At 46.9% G+C, this 15,929-nt stretch overlaps 1 protein-coding gene across 4 annotated transcripts in view; it reads right to left on the reverse strand.

Moving 5' to 3' along the window:
- MAMLD1 (mastermind like domain containing 1) overlaps nucleotides 1-15,929 on the reverse strand; it is a 372,158-nt gene that overhangs the window by 294,021 nt on the left and 62,208 nt on the right. The gene's annotated exons all lie outside the window — the stretch shown is intronic.

Here is a 15,929-nt window from a genome sequence, read left to right on the forward strand (position 1 = left end):
TGCCCACGGTAAGCATGTGACCCCTCCGGCCAATCAGCTGGAAGCTAGTCAGTCCAAGCACTAGATAAGGGCCCATTCATATGACAAGAGTGGAAGGGAGTTTTGTCATAAAGAGAACACTAGTCATGGTGTTAAAGAGGACGTAAATTGCTGGAGCAAATAGGAAAATCGCTAGGCTGGCTGGAAGCCCTGGAGTGGGAGACCAGATTTTAAGAGCCAGGGAGGAGGGAAGACTGCTGGGATGGTTGTAGGACGGAGTGGAAGAACATATTGCAAGACCCACAGAGGAAGTGAAGATGAAGGCTCTGGCCAAGGGAAAGGCAGAGCAGGAAAATGACAGCAGCCCTAAAAAGAGAAAGAAGGGGTGGGGCCATGAAGAGTGAGCAGGGCACTATATCCCTACTTGCGTACTATTGAGAAGGGTACTATACCCCCAGGAACTGACTAGTGAACAGGGCACTATACCCCTGGGTATGGACACGTGAGCAGGGCACTATATCCCTAGGTGTCAACTAGGGAGCAGGGCACTATATCCCTGGGTGTGAACAAGTGAGCAGGGCACTATATCCCTAGGTATCAACTAGGGAGCAGGGCACTATATCCCTGGGTGTGAACTAGTGAGCAGGGCACTATATCCCTGGGTATTGACTAATGAGCAGGGAACTATTTCCCTGGGTGTCGGCGAGTGCACAGGGCACTATATCCCTGAGGAAAAGAGAAATTGACGAGAAGGAGGAGGTGAAGGAAATAAATGTCTGCAGACTGACCCCAGAAAAAGGAACCTACAGTGTCCTTGTCAAGGGTGCAAGAAGCACTATAAAAGATAACCAATCTGACACCTTAAATAAAAATCATAAACTTGAATATCCTCATTGTGTCATTTGTTACTGACGACTTGTGAATTGAGGGATGAACTTTTTCACTAGCATATGACTTGGTCATCGAACTTTCCAAATCAAATGTTTTCCCGATATTGTTTCTTGATTGGGCAAGGATTGTTGAATTGTTGGGAACAGTAATTACATAAGTGAATAAGGTTTCTCATTCGCCAACAGATATCTCAGAAAACGTCTTCAGGGATGAGAACCCAACTCTTAGGACACAGAGAACTTAACATGCCATTTTCAAAGTTTCTGAAAACTGGTGTATCCATTCCTGATACCATGCAAAGAAGCATTACTTTCTCAGAATGCATCAATGTTGTGGATATAACTATCCAGCAGCACGACGCCTTTTTTGTAGCCCGATTCCTCATCTCAAATAAGGACCACATGTAGAAGGCTGCTCAGCATGCTCTTTGTTGTGCATAGATTCAAAAACCAGCCCAGAGAAATAATCAACACTTGTTTACCTGGTCTCATCACTGTTATAAGGGACAGGGTCTCAGCCCAGAGAAATATTGAACACTTTTTTAACTTGTCGCTTTGCTGGGCCTCAGGAGGGAGAAACCTGAGGAGGGTGGAATGGGGACCTACTCTATACCTCTGTATGTGCATACCCTGTGGGTGTCTGTATATGCGCGTGTGTGTGCGTGTGTGTGTGTGTGTACACATGCATATTTGAATAAAAGGGGCTTTATGATATTAAAGCGAGCCCAAGTCTACATTGATGAGAAATACCAATGTTAAGGTGCCAATATAACTGGTACTCCCAATAATATAACATAATATCATGATCATGTTTGTAAGAAGCATAAAGTCTATCGTAAAATTCTCATGTTAAGGTGCCAGTGGTGCAGGTAATAAGCTTCTTGGATGTGTGAAGGTGTGTGATGATTTGCATGGAACACACAACCAGCTTCAGCCACTTCCACGTTGCTTTGCTGAAGGTGGGCCCATGTAACCTAGGCACACTCACTAACATTGTCCATGTGTGTTGTTTCGTGACTACATTTGCAGTCTTTGGTTCTCCAGCTGGGATGTAGCTTGGAGACAGTGCAGGTTCTCTGCTTCTGGTACGTGTTCCGACATCATGCTAGGTGTCCCCTAAAGGCGACCAGTAGGAATGATGGATGAATGATGATTAACACCAGACAATTTCGTATGGCTCGTTGGTAAGAATGCACATAACTGGAAGGCTAGACCCACAGCTGAAAGGATTTGCATGGTCTCCAGACACTAATGGTCTTGACACGATGCACAGGGGCGAAGCTAAATAACCACTGCTCAATGCACACCAGGAAGAAGACATTACTAAATCCAGCCGACTGCACCGGACTCAGGTCCCATATATGATCTATACTTCCGACCAGTACCTAGATGTGTCGGCCTTGGGGAACCTTGGACCTTTGTTCACTGGCGACAGAGTCCACATGTGCTGCTTGCAGCAGCAATCAATGTCCTTCCCTCCCTCCATCTGTGCCACCATAGACCGCTTTCTGGCATTCACCGGCCACACGACTGGCTTCTCAAGCATGTTTGTGATACGAAATCTATTTCCACATCATTTATCACAACTCAAGGGGAAGACGCACACAAAACATAATACATCAACCAAGATATAAAGAGAGTATTTATTTCAGCACATTTTGCTAAAAAGGATGTTCTGTGATGCCACTGTAATTTCTGCGCGACCCAACTGCTTCTACATTGTTAATCCCGATTTAAGACCTACTATGAGTCTTTGCATGCTCAAGGGTATTATTCTCTCATTATGGCCTGCGCCATCATGTGACCACAGTGAACAAACTCTTCATTCGGTGGCCCTCAAGCAATGAGCGTGAGGTTTTTTTTGAGGAAGTTTAATGAAGGTGCAGGAAAGGTTGTGGTTCCGAAGTCCAAAATGGATTTTCGCACTGGCTTCCTGTTCAAACAGTCGACTGCCACACAGGCCTATGCCAATCTCTACAGCGGCAATGCACACGGTGTGCGCTGGACTTTCTACCGGAAACACCGAACGCCAGTCAAAGATTTCTCATCAGTGGACATTTTGCGGCACTTCCCGGTAGAGAGCAGGGGATTTACCGTCTACAAACATCATTATGTGTTTCTGTATAGCTGCAATCTTCTTTTGCAGTTTGTAAGTTCAAGACCTATTTAGTGTGGGCTGAATTCAGTCACATAGCACTAACTGCTGGGGATGTGGAGACATACACTGAGGCCTCCGTACCGACCCCCCCACTTCTTCATTCGTACTGCGCATTTTGCATTTCCCCCTTTGCTACACTGTTTCTTTCTCTCTCTCTCTCGAATCCCCCGGTGTGTACGAGTCATGCTATTACAGTATCATAAGCTGCACCAGAGGCGTAGACAGGGTAGGGCCTAAGCGAGCAAGGCCCACCAACATCTGAAAATGCCCACTCGGCAGCCCTGTGTGGGCATTTACAGATGTTAATGTCACTGCTGTGTGCCCAACTGCATTAGCCTCAGGCCCCACTCGTTAGACAATCGTGGCTAAGCCTCTGAGCTGCACCCTTGCTTTGGAGAGGAAGTCTTCTTCTAAAATACTTTTGGCCACAAAAACAAAATATATAATAATAAGGCGCCATGCCAAATGGGGCCACAGCCAGAGACCACTGTGATGGACTGTGATGCAAAGTAGACTTAGTTACACAAATCTACCATCACTCACGCTTCATCTGAGAATCCTGAAAGAATGGGATGGCGATCAATTTGAGTCTGGGTGTCGGGGTCTTCAGAACAAATGGAACATAGGGTTCAAGTAAGGAGGGCATACATGTGGTGGCTGGTCGGATGCAAATGCAGGATCTGCATGCATCTTTGGCCTCATATGTGCACCACCAAGGCTTTTCCCACACAGACCCACACGCACGCCTGCGTGCACACCCAATCACACATGGAGTAGATAGAACTGAACTCAGCAGCCATTAAAGCACATTTTATGTCAGCTGGTTTCTAGACCAGTTAAATACATTCCACAAAAGAAACATGCTAAGTATGGGTTCCGGGGAGTAAAAGAAGGAGATCTTGACATCCTGTGTACTTTAGGAAGACAGCATGCTGGACTGGCAGGGCTGGGCCTCCCTATATGTTAACCTTGCATTGCTGCTTTTATACAATGTAAAAGTAAACAGCGCTTGGCATTTTATGTTGCTGCCCCATGAATTGGTGGCTCCTAAGTCACCAAGGTGTTTCATAAATCAGAATAATAATAGGGTGACAGGGAAACACATGTTTAAATGATGTTCGTTGTGTGTTCACTTGGAGGTAAATATTGTCATTACATCTAACAGATCAAATCACTCAAAGCTCCAGAAAATCGAATAATTGGAATGGGGTTGCAGCTCAAACGCTTCCTTGATATAAGGCAACTTTTATCGGCTGGAACCTCTCATCAGAGAGCAGCTTTCCTGCGAGAGAACACTCTGTTAGACAAGCGATTTGCAAGATGCGGGTATTGACCCATGCATTCAGTTCTCCGATAAACATACCTTGCAGCCATGGGAGAAATCAATTAAATGCTGTCTGTAATGTAATATTTCGCATGCATTGTGATGAAGCATGAGTGTTTCTGGCACGGAGATGAAGACTGATGAGCAAGCTGCAAACTGGGTTACTTGTAGCGGCTAAGGATAGGCCTCTGAAATAGATGTTCCGGACAAATTCCAAAACCAACCGTTATGCGCGGAAAGAAATAGAAATCAGGAAGAGTTATTGAACCATGGGGCATTAGACACCTTTCCAGGGTCCGGTAAAGCCCTGAAGAAGTGGCGAAGTCCCAATACACGCTGTCAAACTCGCCACATCCAGCTGTACAACAAGGGAGATGCCATATGGCGTCCAAGCAGCTGACCTTGGGGCCTGGAAATCAGGGTTCTAATCCTGGCTTTGGCCATGGCCCCAACACAAAAAAAAGAAATCTGTGAATCAGGACAGATCATGGTGTCTGTTTGTGCTGCCAATGTACATTAAATTCAATTTAGTGGTGTACTGTCTAGACCTGTCCCCCTCGCACCGTCATTTCTGTAATCTGGTCTCTGACAACCTCCTTTTCTTTCTACAGCACTCCATGTCCGCGGAGCACTTTGCTGCTCTTTGGCGGTAAGTCTTCTAAAAAGAAACAATGTGACCTATTCTTGACAATGGGAGTAAAAAACGACTTGTCAGAGATCCTCCTAGCGTTTCCCTCGTTGGGGAACAGTGTGTGTATTTAGTGGCAGTAATTGGGCTATGGTAGTAGTAATGTTAAATGTTCTGGAGCCTACGTGTCCTGGAAATAGTGGCCATGTCACCTGGATGGGGCGGTCCTGAAAAGATTTCTCAACTTGAACTGGCCCTAAGGACTGGTCGGCAGGGTGGGCAGAGGGGATTGCCACTATTCCTCCTGCCAGTAGAACTGGTCTCACCTAACTTGGAGAAAGGGTGGTGATGACGGAGCCTGTAGTGTGCTCGCACCCCCGCAGCGAAGCAATATTAATAACGATCATGATAAGTCATTGACAACTCGGTCCTGGGAGGGAGGGAGGTCAGAGAGCAAGCAGGGAAACAAATGCCATTTTGAGGCTATGAATTAAAACCTGCAAGCTACCTGCCTAGTCTTGAGGGGCACGGTGCCCCACAAAGGCGTTTTTCGATACATGGGCTCATTTGCATTTAGCCAGGGGCTCTGAGGCCTTTTTGGGGTCATGTACCATCTTACATTCATGTCACTTGATCAATAAGGGGGCATGCTTGTGACGTTGAGCCGATGCTGACGTTGAGGCTTGACTCTTTTGCTTTATCAGCATCTTTTGCCCAGAGCTGGTGCTGCACGGTCCATACTTCCAGGACCTAAGCTACTGTATAGGAGGAAGAGGGAGAGATTGTAAACAGAGAGCTGGATCAGAGATGGGGATTCCTGCGGCTCGTTTGAGAGGCGCCTCTGTATGTCTGGCTTTCATTGCACATTGGAGGCAAATGGACAGGAGAGATGCAAGGAATGGAAGTCTTTTCAAGGTCACATATTGAGTCTTTGGTGGAAGTATCCACATGAAGGCTCGTGCACTGGGGAGACCTCTGGGAAACTAGCAGTTTTGCCTGGGGAGACTCTGTCCCAATAACCCAGACATTCTTCATGGGATCTCCCTCAATCTGGAAGTGCACGGCCTCCTGCCACAGTCTCGCGACACATAAATGTCCTCTACATTACGGTCTCCATACCACAAGATTGAAAAGAAATGTATTATCCAACTTTCCAAACCAAGCACTCCCCTAAGTATGCTAATATGTACATATTTGCATAGCACCTACTGCAAACTCAATTCCATCTTGGCACTAGGTGCAATCTGTGGATGGTGAGACGTGTCACTGATCAACTGGCAGCAAGAAGACTGCTGATACAGCAGCGAGTATACATAAGACACAACAACTAAAACTGAAGTTAGAATAGTCATTTAATGCAGTCGCAAAACAAGTGAGGAGTGCTTGATGGAGGGATTCGCTCATTAGTGTCATGTCAACATCACTGTGTGGGGGTATTATGTGCATGCCAATATTATTGCTGTGGACATTGCTTATGCCAAGATATGAACCAAAGGCTTGAACCAATGTCCTTTCATAGGCTGCAGCCCTATGTCACTAGTAATCTGTGAAATTGTAGGGACAGCAATTAATCATGTTGGGGGGCTTCTCAGGAAAAAAATGCACCATGGTGAAATAAGAGATCAGAAGTCAGCGATTAACGGACCTTTGCACAAAGAGTAACCCCGGTAACGAGTAAGCGACTGCATCTCTATGCGTTATGCAATAAAAGACTGATAGACTTCACTGATGGGAAGGGTGTGCACGATGTGTAGGGATTCCCATTTGCTATTATAGGTTGGTGCCCTGCACATGATTATTAGGGAGCAGTAAGAGACATTAAAGACACATCCCTCAAACTGGCACATGGTGGTGCACCCCCACTATTGCTTGCTGATAGGGTGTGCCTCTAGATACAGAAGAGTAAGATTCTTTTTATCTTGCTTAACCCCGGGGGCATCTAACCAAAGGACTAGATTATCCATCCCAAAGTTGTTATCAGCCTCAGGATCTACATAATACACAGGGAGGTCCAGTGATGCCACCGATCCTGACCGTGTGTTTGCCGCTGAGGAAGAGGATATTCAAGTAAGGGGAGACAAGGCACATTTTGCAGATTCCTTGCCCCAAGCCTGCCCCCACTGCACAATGTGCGATTTGGAGATACACGTCTCGTCAGACCTAGTACACACAAAACGACAGCAAGCCCACATGCGTGTGTGTATGAACGTTCATGTGTATGTGCGCGGGTGTGATAGTGCGTTCATCCTGCAGTTTCTGTGGACCAATGGCGTCCAATCCCTCCTTAACTGCAGTGCTGCTGATTGGCAGAAACAATTGGTCAAAAGCCGGATCTGGGTACAGCCATCTACTTCTCGTCTCTTTCTAAAGTCCACTCTAAGGGTCCCCACTTCCTCAAATGACCTGTTCCTTCTTGCTCAGTTTGCATCTGCACTGGCCAGCCCGTTTGGATCAGTGCACCAAAGCTCTGATAGCCAGCTCACTGTAAATAGGACATGAACCTTATCAATGCTCTAACACATGTATTTATATTTTCTTTTGAAGGTATCAAGGCGCTGTACACATGGCCTACTACTGAATTGTCTTGCTGCATTGAACTAGCAGTAACCATATTTTCAATTGACAGAGTATATTGTCCGTTTTATTTTCAAGCTTATTTTCCCACTGTCATTTTTGTTGTATTTTGACTGCTTTATCTATCTTGAGAATGAATCACTCTGTCTAACAGATCTCGATACAGCCTTGGAGGCTTCCACTTTTTCGGGACAGAAAATATGTCTTCTTTTTAAAATGTCTATTATGGGAAATAAATAGTCCTGTCATTTGAAAAATAGTACTGTCATTTGGGAAGAATGGCGATTTTTGTATTCCTATAATTCAGCTGCAATGATGCAATTAACAAAGCTAACATAAGCCAGTTAAACAAAGCTAATTAAATTCACTGGAGACATGCTTGCTTTTCCCCTCAGTGAGTGTTTATTTCAGCTCCCACTGCCCTGATAGCTTCTGACAGCTTGCTGGGACACAAGAAAGAAGTAGGTCAGGGTAAGCCGGAATCAGCAACCGGGCATCCCATTAGACAGGCTTGTAGGGTAATACTGAGATGGCGGCAGTGTGTGATGTAGTGACAGTGTTGGAGACACATAACAAACAGCCTGCAGACAGCCTTCAGCCAAACCATGCGTATTATAATGATCCCATATTTAGCTTATCCCGTTTCTGCTTCCTAATATGGCACGATCAAGACTTGAAAGATGGGCATTCATTCAGAAGTGCAATTCCCACGTAACTCCGGGTATCCAGGAGCGCGCTCTTACTGGCAGCATTTTTCTTGACAAGTTCGCGAATATAACAGTCTGAAATAGCCCAAGGAAAAACTAGCCCTCCAACACCTAGAGCAGCCACACACCAAACATGGTGAAGCTAAAAACAGGAAATAAAATAAAAAACACAGGAATCCGGGGTTAAAGGTGTTTGAAGGTAACACTGGAGTCCATGTGGGGTCTGTGTTACGAGAGGGAAGAGGGACAGGGTAGAAAGGAGATGCAAAGTGATCCTCAAAGTCACTGAGTGAGTCACAGATCTTAGGGGACCACAAGTCCTCTACATCCACCTGGAGAGGTGGGGGGGGGGGGTTGTACCCTCCACGCAGGCTCGATGGGAGTGGTGAGCCTAGGTTCCCCAAAGCAAAGACCACTCAGGGTTCTGGAACGCCAGATAGGCTTCATTTTGATTGAATTTTTAACTACATATAAAGTAAGTCTAGAAACAGGAACATGCACAAGAGAAAAGATAATACAGTAACAAAGACTCAGAGAATTGAATCTACTTTTGACAGTAGGGATCAGAACTTCAAGGCATCAGCGCCAGGCTGTAGTTGCAAAGGCATCGTGGGCCAGCATTAGGGCAGGGTCGACCGACAGTGGTGCCATCAACCTCTGCCCGCCACCCTGGGGGAGTCTTTCAACGATTCCCCCGAGCTGGCATGAGGGAAGAAGGCGCGGCAGGTGCCCTACTGAAATTGAATGCACACTCTCTCGGGAGCGGGGTTGCATTTAATAACAATTGGGGGCAGATGTTTGCCCATCGGCGCCTATTGAAAAATGTGGCGGGCCCCCGCCAGCCCAACCCCGCATGACCAGGGGTGCCGGGGGAGGGGTGGGGCCTGGCGAGGGGTGTGAGGCCAAATGTTTGTTTTGCTGGCCGGTGCGCTGCCGCCACTAAGGGCGGCCCTCATGGCATCTCTCTTTCCAACGGCCTCGTCTACACTAAAGGCAGAACAGAGAGGAAGAAACATCAGGAAGAGGTTAGGAAGGACATGGATGCAGGGCCAGACAACCGGAAAGAGCGACTGTTTAACAGCAGACCTCTTCTCAGTCTGATGGACGAGAAAGTCCGTTTTAGGGTGCACTGGTCACAACAGAAAATGCATAAACTAGGAATGAATTGTGATGACGCTTGTTGGGCCTGCGGCTTATGTAAACCAAAGCTTTCCCATATGTTCTGTGGGTGTGGTCAGCTACATTTGTACCTATGTGTGCATGAGGGTGAACGTAACTCTGGACCCAGATCTTGCCCATTTAAGGGTGCTAATCCTACTGTGGAAAGAATTTCTTTACAAAGCGATGGCCCATTTTGCAACTCAAAATGGGCAATCAAAGAACTCCTCCTGAGGGCACTCCAGATAGGCAAAAAGGTAATCCTCCGAGGTAACAGGTACATTCACAGGTATGTGCACAGGGGTGGGCTGGCCTATAGGGAACTCTGGAGATTTCCGGGTAGGACTCTGCACCCTGTGCCTCTTTCGTGTGGTAACTTATTTTATTTCCACATTTTCTCATTGGAAAAAGTTGGTATTGCTAAAAATGTGTAACATGGGACCACTTTGAAAATGATTTCCACCAGGGCCTCTTTTAGTTCCCAGCCCACCACTGTATGTGCACGCTGGCAGGGCATGAAACGATACTGTTCAAACATGGGTCCCTGGCGAAAGTATGATCTGACATGGAAGCCATTTCCGGACATGTTGTGTAGACCTGACTGAAGACGTGCTCTGAAAGCTTTCGCTCCCTGCTTGTCCCGCTGTTCTTGTGCCTTTTCCCTCATCTTACAGCTGTTCCCTGTCATTGCCAGGATTCCATCTATCAGCTTAACCCATTTGAGTGCCTTGAAGCTAATTCTGGTCCCAGCACTTCACAGGCACGCTCCAACTTAAAGATGTATATATAACACGTTTCTGCGCCTTCATACCTTCGGCCAGCCGCACATGCAAATGATCACCGGACCCTGCGCGGGGGGCTATGGGGCGACATTAAACGTCCCCAGACGACCTCCGCTGATTGAAGTACCGTCTGGCCCATAGGGCAAGGGTGGGAGGGACTGAAGTTCTCTCGTGTATTCTCAGCAGCGACGCTAAACTGTTGAAAGCAAAGGCTCCCAGGCAGTTAAATGGATGTTGCGAGAAATTAGGAGAAACAAAGGGTTTTCATGCCTCCCCCGAACCTCTTCAGAGATAAGCTCGTGTTACAGACTCTTATAGGTGGAGCGTTGTTTGTAAAGTGTTCCTTCCAAAGCGTCTGCAGGCTAAGAGTAATGGCAGTAGAGCGGGCACTAAAAGCTACGCTGCGCAGTGACGTGGCCACAGGGCGGAAACATAAGTCCCAGCCGCCCCGGGACCCGCCCGTGAGCAACGAGTTCAAAGTACAGGATGCAGCCCACATCAGTGTACACAAACCGTTCAGGATCGGGAGCTGTGGCTCTCTGACTCACGTTATACCACTCCTCTGGCGACAACAGTACAATCTCCTTGAAATAAAGACCTCTATCAGATAACGCGACCGCCTGGCCACAATGTCACATTGTTATCCGGGGTGTTTTGGGCTTAGTGCACAAAAACCCAGACTCGCATGAAGTGGAAAAGGTCGCTTTAATTTGACAGGCCAAAGCTCACAAATAACGCTAACCTGACCTCTGACTAAAATAACTGTTTAACAACTTGTCAAACCATATTTAATAATTGAACACTTTACACCCCCCAACAAATAATTAAAATCAAGCCAGCTTCCTCCCTACCTATCCCCTGTTCCCTACCGTCTCCTTACCATCTTCTCAAGCATTCCTTCCCGCTTTCTCCCATCATTTCCCCGGGGCCATGCCCCTCCATCTTCAAGACCTGTTCCCCCTCTTTGCACCCCCGGGGTAGCCTGTTTGTGCAAACAGCACCGCCCCATCCTTTCCCGCGCTAATCCCCCATTGTGCTTACCTCCCCCTTCATCCAAAAGGGGGCCATGCCTCCGGCATCAGAAAAACCCTCCCCTGAGGTGTTCTTTCTGCCCCACCCCCCACCACATTCCCTTCTACCTCCAACTCTTGGTTATGCCCTCCACCTGCAATGTCAAATCCGTGAGGTAGTAGCTCTCCCCGAAAACTGACAAGTGCACCCCATCCTCCCTAAAAACCGCAAAATCCTCGTATGCAGTCTCCCTGTGTTCCAAGACCTGCACCTCTGCCAAGCCACAGAACTTCACCATCTCCCTGTTTTATTTTCGTCCTCCTCCGCTCTACGGCCCCCTCACTTACCGCTCCCCATCACACTCTCCTCGGCAACAACTTAGTCCATATCAGACTTACCTTATGTGCCTTAGTAGCCCTGCTGATTATAGCTAAGGCCTCCCTCAATGCCTTGGCATCAATGCCCCCCTTCTTATTTACCCCTTGACCCACCATCCTGACTGCAGCAGCGGTACTGCGCATTTGCACACCGCCCAGCCGCACCACCTAAGCCTAGCCCCCGTGCCTCTTGCCCCTGCAAAGAGCTGACCAACCGAGAAAAGCGTCTTAATCGAAGCCCAGCAAAAACCCTAAGCCAGCAGTAATCACAAAATGGCCCCCCTGCACTTATACAAGCAAGTTTATCTACTGAAACCGGCAGGCTGCCAAAATGACCTGCTCCACTAACAGATGGATTGCCCTACCTTAATACCCCCCTTATTTATTATATATATGTAAGGGTTATTTTTCCTTTTACAACCCAAGCCCCCGCTTGCCGCTAACCACAGGGCAGTAACCCCTGCCAGTATCCCTGTAAACAAATATTCAAGGCTTAACAGCCTACTAAAGTTCCCTGATTCTATTTATATATATATCCAAAATTTTCTTTTTTTTTTATATGCATCCCCTCGGCCCCCACTTGCCCTCAACACCTTCCTATATTAAGATAGATAGATAGGAGTCCCCTGCTTTCATTATAATTTCCTAAAGTATATCTATATATATATGTATATATATATATTTTTAAAATACCTACCCCCCCAAAAATACCCCCTTAGAAATACTGCCGCACCGCTAGCCAGAGAAAGCTGGGAGGCCCCCAAGCGAGAGGCTACCCCTTCTCCCCACTTCTTTAATCTGCGTATCAGACCGCTACCTGGTGGCATGAGGGCAGCACTGCACTGGTGTGCCCACAATATCAGCCAGCCCCTTTAAGGGTTTAGCACTCCCTCATCTGTCCGAGCCCTGACACTGTGCCTTTCGAATGCAGACGCGGAGGTACTTGCACTACCTGGGAGCGGTCGGCTCCACTCTGCTACACACCCTTGGGGCTGGAAATCCGCAACTGCCTCAGAAGAAACCCCCCCCCCCCTCCAAACTACAGCGACAGACAACTCGGGGGCCCCAACCGATAAGGTATGAATTGGGGGTACCTTATCTACGCAATATATATATATATATATGTATATATATATATATGTTTTTTATATATAACTTTCTAACCGCCGCCCACACACTACACTACCCTGACCTTCCTCACATCCCAATCTGCTACCAGGCCCAACGCTGGGAAGACACAGGAGCGGGCGACCTGCACAAAAGCTCGTTCTCAACCGTCGCCTGCTCCCGAACCTTCCCTGCCCCCTTAAATACCCCCCCCAGAAGACGCGGTACGCACAGGCCAGCTCGCTGGCCTGTGCAGCGCTCAAAACCACCCCGGGGGGAAACGCTTCACATTCCCTCTTGTGATCAACATAGCCTTCATTGTGAGGTGCTTCTGTACACTCCCCAAACTGTCTGCACACAAATACACGTATCCGCTTCATTATTTCTTTGAGCAGCTGCTTCTCTCTGGCACTCTGTGGTTAAGGTGGTATTGTGTGGTTAAGGACCCTGAAGTGAAATGCAGGAAAGGGCAGATGTACTACGAAAACCAACATGCCACACATTCCAGACATACCTGCTGCCTTCTTCCCTCCTTTCCTTCCCTTACTCCCCCAATCCTTCCTACATACGCTGTAGAATTGTTACCGAATCTCTCCTGTTACTGCCCCTATTTGAGTTCTGTTGGGCCCTTTCCTTGTCACCTTCGATTTATTTTTCTACCTCAGCCATTCCTTCCACTTCCCCCTCTCTCTTTCACTGCAGCGATTTGAAGGAAGGACCTTATGAAACATGGTTTCATGCAGCCGCCTTCCCTTCTTCCCTCTCTCCTGTACCCACTTCCCCTCTCACCTTTCCCCTTTCAGTTATGGTGACCAGACTTTGAAAATAAAAAACCGAGACAGGACAGTGACATAGAGGGAGGACTGCAAGTCCAGCTGTGACAAACACAAAAAGGGACTAAAATGCAAAGAGGACGCTAATGAAACTGAAGTCCTATTTCAATGTCAATGTCAGCTGTGCATCTTGAGGTACAGAACGCAGGCTTTTAAATTAAAAAAAGTCTCGGGACCTCGGGACAGAGGGAAAATTACCAGGACAATCCTGGCAAAACCGGGACCTCTGGTCACCCTACGTTTAGTGCTTTGAACCATCTCTAAGAAGGAAAAATGAGCTAAAAAAACGGTTCTTGCTCCCAATTGTCCATGCAGAAGGGCAAAATAAGACAGGAGGTGACATCAGTGGCGCCCAGTGCTGGAAATTACACTTTTACTGTGGGATGCCACCAGAAATGAGGGGGGCGGTTGGGGAAAGAGGGGTTCATTGCTCACCCCTTCTACCCCGCCCCCGAGCCCCCAGCTTCCCCCTAGAACTAGAGATTTTTCAATGAAAAGTGCAAAGTGCATTGACCTTAATTGAAGAAAGTGCATGGACCTGAAATAGTGGGAGGGGGGTGGTGGGATGATTGTTTTCCCCCATTTCCCTCCGAAGGACAAGAGGATTTTCAATGAAAAGTGCACGTTACGTTGGCTTTAATTGAAGACAGTGCATGGGACAAACGGAGAGAGAAGGTTTTTTTCTGAAACTTTGCTGAAAAAGTTTGAACGTTGCACAGATACTAAACCCCAGAACTGCATCAAAATAGCCCGTGTAGAGCTGCTTCTATGAAATAATGTACACTCACACTCATCATAGGTCCATGTGGCCGTGTGGGTCATTGTCTGGCCTGGCAACCAGCCGTACTGTGGCCGATTCCCAGGCATGTGGCAGCTGAACGCCACATGCCTGGGAATCGGGCATGTGCCTCAGTTCAAGAGAGAAAGTTACTCTTTTTTTCTTTACTCTGGCTCTCACAAACAGCTAGTGGGAATGGCTTTCACCCTCTGAAAAAAGTGGGCGGATGCTGTCCACCCAGGTACACGCTCGACTTGTGCCCTGGGCTTTTGGATTTTTCCGGAGTCGAGATCCGGGACAGAATTTTTGCCAGATCCCAGATAATCCGTCACAACTCCAGCTCTGGCGCAGGCGCCACCAACTGCCACCCGTCGCTCAATTGACTTGGTGATCTTATGAGCTCAAGTATCAACTTGCATCAAAGGGCGTGTCATCTGAGCACTGGTTTGCAGTTTGAAATATATGCATTCATAGGTGTACTACCTAAAAGGAAAGTGTGTGTTACAAAAGGGCCGATTTAAAGATCAAAAGTCCGTAGTTGACTGCTTAAAAAGTGATTCTACTCTCTTTTGTTAAAGGAGCACAATGTTACTGCTCCACTTACATAACTGTTATGGAGTATATCGCTGTAACAGCACACACATGTTCCTATGTTGGGCTTCCGTCCAGTGTTAAAAGTGCACCAAAACAAGTAGTGGAACTGTGACGGGGCGGGGAGGAACATGCAACACATTGACAACCAATTGAGTTGAAACAGATTTTAGTTTAGCTGTAACTGCTATTGAGTGTTAAACGTAGAGAAATGTGCTTTGACTTCACAAAGAACAGTTCTGGAATGGTGAAAAGGGTTGAAAAAGTAGTGGAATTGTTAACATTAAAATATAAAAGTAGTGGAACTCTGCTCCCGACCGTTCCCGCTCACTTCGACCACTGCTTCCGTCATGCTTTGTATGATGTTTGTGAATGTGGGACCTGCAGGCTAACTCAGCCTTTTCAAATTGTATCACTGAAATATATCATGAAAGCTGCAAGTTGGGAGTGGGGGCAGCGAGGAAAGTATTATGAGAACGTCTTCCATTTTCATGTCGCTATTGTAGATGAGTGAACCCGAGATGCACCCCCTCCAATAGAGGAAGCCGACGGCATCATATTTAAATGTCGTATGCTAACCAATGCTTTGTGAAACTCACATCTTTACTTATGAAAGAAACTTCAGCTTTTGAAGTGTTTTTCCCATAGGAATCAATTCCCTGTATTTGACCTAAAATGTGGGTGTTTAGGAACTGAATGCCTCGATGAGGAGCTCCAACAACCTCCATTAGCACATGGACTCCATAATCGACTTCCTAAGCCAGTTGCAATGCTTAGAATGCAGTCAATAACTACCAGTATTGCCCACATTCTATACCTTCTGATTTCGGCACGATCCTTAAAAGTAGCAGGAAGTCTCCATCTTCCCTACAAACATCCCCACAACAATTCCTTCAACATATTTGGGAATTTCACTGAAGGCCAATGGGAGAACATTTCTTATCAAAAAATAAAGCAACAAAAACGTTAAATCTATAATAAAAAATATGTTGCACAAACAAGTTTACTTTGTTTTACTGAAAGATGCTATGG

This window comes from Ambystoma mexicanum, chromosome 5p (genome assembly GCF_040938575.1).
Source record: "Ambystoma mexicanum isolate Mex_15411 chromosome 5p, UKY_AmexF1_1, whole genome shotgun sequence".
Classification (NCBI taxonomy): Eukaryota; Metazoa; Chordata; class Amphibia; order Caudata; family Ambystomatidae; genus Ambystoma; species Ambystoma mexicanum.